The following is a 4,479-nucleotide window of genomic DNA, read 5'->3' as shown; positions in this document are numbered from 1 at the left end:
ATGGTTGGGGAGAATTAAGGGCTCATTCACTCCTGGGGCTGGAAGGGATCTCAGTGATCAGCTTGTTTGGTCTCCTCGTTTTACAGGTAAGAAAAGTGAGATTTAGTGATTGTCCTAAAGTTATAAACAAGTGGGCCCCTTTCCCTCACTTCTGACCTGGTTTGAGCCTTCGACATCTCTCTCCCGGACTAATGCATAACTCCATGTGGCGGATGACATCTTTCCATGGTGGTCGTGCCAATAGATCCTGTCACGCAAGCTTTTCTTACACTATATCAGTGACGTTCCTCCACCGAGAGGTGGGACCTGTGTTCCTCTCTTTGAATCTGAGTGGACGTGCTTATGGCAGAAGTTATTTCATGTGACATTTGATGGTGAATAATTAAAGGTGGTACAGCTGTTGCCTGGACCGCTCTTGGGACACTTGCCCTTGGAACCCAGCCACCATGCCGTGAGGAAGCCAGGCAGCCACGAGAAAAGGCTTCATGTAGGCGTTCTGGCCCCCGTCCTAGCTGAGGTCCCAGCTGACAGCCAACATCAACCACCAAACGTGAGTGAATGAGCCTTTCAGTTCCGAGGTGAGTGGAGCAGACCCAAGCGGTTCTGGCTGAACATGCCCAGATAGCAGACCCCTGAGTAAAATGAATGCTGCCATTGATTTCAGTCGTTGGGGTTTGGGATGGCTGTCACACAACGATAGTAACTGCAACACCTCGTATCTGCCTCCATTTCTCCAAACTATTATACGTGTTTCATTAATTCAATAGAGCTCTATTAGACACCCACCACATGCTAGGATCTGTACAAGGACAGACATGGCTTCTGTATTTGTGGACGATGCATTTCAGCTGCCACCATCGTTCTTCTGCACACAAAATAAATACCACGCTTCTCGGCCCTCTACTAACGGCTCCAGCCTGTGGCTCCACTGATGCCACACCAAATCGTTTTGTTCTCAGACCCGGTCTCCATTCTCCAGCCTCTGGGCCTTTGCTCATGTTGTCCCTTCCACCTGCAGTGCTTCTGCCCTGCCCCAATCTCAACTTCAGGGGCCGGCTCTGAAACCTCCCCTCGTAAGGCCTTCCCAGACTCCTCCTACTGAAAGTAATCGACGCCACCTTGTCACCCTACAGCACCCAGTGCAGACCCACTGCTTCGATCAGCCTCGGTAGACTGAGCCACCGGAGCTGGGAACCTGGCTTCTCCTCCTGTCCCTTCTCCACAGGAGGCCCCCAGTAAACATTTGTTGATGTGGCTAGTGGCAGAACCAGGTCTCCCAGTCGTCAGCACGTCTTACTGGCTTCTTGTGTTGTCAGCCTGGCAGGGAAAAAGTCCCACTAATAGTGGGTATCGGGTTGGCGGGAGGAGACTTTGGTTATGGCCCTGGGATGGGAGGGGGGTGGACAGGTTCACGGCATGTGGAGTTGCAGATGCCAATGAGTGGCTCCTGGTTAAGGGTTTGAGGTGGGTCCCTCCCTCTCTCCCTCCCTTCCTCCCTCCCTCCCTCCTCTTCGTCCTTTCTTCCCTTCCTGCTTTCAGCAAGCCCTGCGCACCCACTTCTGGAGAGGAAACATGCTGTTCCTTTCCTCCAACCCCGGGCCGTATCTGCGAACATCTCCATCTTCGGATTCCAGCTGCACAGGAAAGCAAGGCCCCGCCATGGGGTCCCATCGTCCCCTGCACACCACGGGCTGCTCTGTGTTCTTCCTCCCCCGGGGATCCTGAGGAGCTGTCTTTCTGAGCCCGTCTGACTGGAACTGCTTCCTAGTCCCCTGTGACTGTCACTCGCTCTCCTGGGCTCGATTTTGGCTGAGTCTCGCCTGGCCCACCCCTTGGGGGGCCTGCCAGCAGGAGCGGGCTTCATTTTCTTTTCCCCTCCAGGATGCCCGGCCCGGCCCCCTCACACTGAGCGGGAGCAGAGGGTGGGGCGGGCAGGATGTTTTCCAAAGATTTTTTTCTCTCTAAATTGTCTCTGGGAGCTGAGAGGAGCCTACGTGTCTCCCTGTCACACAGCCCCTAGGGTCCCTCGGCCCAAGCAGGCTGGGGGGAGCTCTTGCCAGGAAAGGTCCCTGCAAACGCTCTGTGAGCAGAGGTTGGGGCGTGGCAGGTTCTAGTGGCTCTGGGATGAAGATTGGGCACTTGCCTCTTTCTCCCGGATCTGGGGGCAGCGGAGGTGGGAAGGTGAGGGGCTGGGAGGCTTCTCCATCAGCTCATCTGTTGCCATTTACCTCTTGGTGCCTGGCACCTGTGGGCCCAGGAGAGATGCCTTTGGAGAGAGGGTGTCCTCATCTGACAACCTCTCTTCTTTGTCCCAGTTTTCGGCTGTGGGGGTGGCTCAGTGGGACTGCCTTCAGGCTCTCCCCTTAGTCTTCAAGAAGTGTGTGCGTGTGTGTGTGTGTGTGTGTGTGTGTGCGAGAGAGAGAGAGAGAGAGAGAGAGAGAGAGAGAGAGAGAGAGAGAGGCCTGTCTGCTTCTCCTCAGCCTGAGGGAGTAACTCTTTCTTCACGCCCAGGAGGAGGGCTACTCTGAGCCTTGTCTCCTCTCTTCTGGGAGGTCCAAGGGCCCCTCTGATTCCTTCGTTTCCCATGGGATGAGAGCAGAGGCCTGTCCTGGGAACATGGGGACCACAGTGTGGACAGCTGGCCGGGCCGGATGAATAGCCTCTCTCTTCCACCTGGCTTTCCCTCGCCCTTGGTCTGGAGAGACGGGGACGATGCTACCTCTAGATGTCCCTTTGTGTCCTCTCTCCCCACGTCCGTTCTCACTGCAGGCTCTTTCTCTCTCTCGAAATCCCCGGACTTGGAGGGGAAGACATGCCACTCAAATGGGGAATCACCTGGACTTAGGGCAGGTAACCCAGCATTCAGGGGGTGGTTGCAGGTGGGGGAGGGGCTGGGCCAGTCATAGACTGGGTTGCACCCAGCGCCCAGATGGGATGATGCGCCTGATGCCAGGTTACAAAGGAAGGGGAGTCTGTGCCACTGAAGGCCCTGGGCATCTCGGCGTGAGTGAGGATGTGAGTGAGGAAGCTGCTGGAGGTGGAGAGGGCCGGAGGGATGACTGTTCAGGCAAGAGCCTCTAGTCTTTTTTAGCATCAGCTGGTAGAGCCACCTCCTTCTCTCCCACTGGCTGCCTCCCTGAGTCACTGCCCACCCACCAGCAAATAAAAAAGGGGTATCATCTGCTGGCCAATGGGCCCGACTAGCCCCAGTGTTTGCATCCTTTTGCTCCTGGTGGAAGGCGAGAATCTGGGTTGGGTGGTCTCGCCCAGAGCTCTTCCTCTGGGGCTTTCTCCTCCAGACTCTGCTTCCTTCTCTGCCCTTTGTTCCTCCCCTCCCCCCCACTTCCCGTGATGGTTTTCCCTGGTGACAAGACCCACCCCCTCGCTCCAGCGACAGAGGCAGCTGCAAGCCCTCAGGGGCCCCCACATGGCCCCATCCATCTAGCTGGGTCTCTGATCCAGGCTACAGGGGAGGGGACCCTGCCGGCTGCTGCCGCCAACTCTTCCCCGCCTGCCCACTCAGCTGTCAACACTCGCTTCCCAGCCCCGGCCTTCCAGAGGCGAGGCCCTCCCTGGCTGCTCAGGCCCGGGACGCCGTGCCCTGGAGACCCTCACTCAGACCCAGGCAGGCGGTGGGCAGGCAGCCGGCAGACACCCGGCCTGCCCTTGAGCATCCTCAGGCCTCCTTGCCTAAATAAGGGAGCTGCAGCTGCAGTGAGCCAGCTGGCTGGGGGGGAGGGGCCGGCGGTTAGGCCAGGGTTTTCCTAGGGGCTGGGCCGCCGCAGCGCCGCAGGGCCCCGAGTCCGCCCGGCCGATTGGGCCTGCAAGGCTGGCCCCGCTCTGCATACGGAGGAAGGGCCTCTTGCACAAGGGGATCCCCGGGATGGAACCTCGCGTTCAGGGGCTTTTCTTTGATCCTGCAGCTAGGAGACCGCAGCTCCTGTCAGAGTGACCCTCTCTGTGAAGGAGGGCCACAAATAACCCCAGAGAGGGATGTGTGTGTGTTGTGGGGGCGGCGGGGGGTCGGCGGGGGTGCGGCTGCCCCTGCTCTGGGTGCGCGCCCCTCTTAAGTCTCTCTCATCCTTATCTCAAATCTCGGCTGGCCTGGGGCCTCCAGATTGTTCAGCCTTTCACATCTCCCGGTTCCCCCCTGACCCTGGGCTTGTCCTCCCAGAGCCCGGGCCTTGCCGCTGTCACCCACAGTAGGCATCGAGCGCATGCTGTGTGTACCAAGCTGGTGCTCGGCGAGACGGGGGGCCGGGGCATAAGGGACCCGCCCTCTCCCTTCCAGTCAGGTCGCCCAGGCCCTCCAGTCCCGGGCGGGGGCGAATCCCCGGACCTCTCCCAGGCCCTCTCAAGGCTAGCTGTCACACCTGTCCTCATGGTTCCCCTACCTAAGGGACCCTTCCTTCTCTTCGGGGCGCGCGAGTCCTGGGGGCTCCAAGGCAGAGCGAGGGGCCGGGTGGGGGGAGGCCTCGG

This window comes from Pteropus vampyrus, unplaced genomic scaffold, assembly GCF_000151845.1.
Source record: "Pteropus vampyrus isolate Shadow unplaced genomic scaffold, Pvam_2.0 Scaffold316, whole genome shotgun sequence".
Taxonomy (NCBI): Eukaryota; Metazoa; Chordata; class Mammalia; order Chiroptera; family Pteropodidae; genus Pteropus; species Pteropus vampyrus.
Note: the sequence above shows the minus strand (reverse complement) of the source record.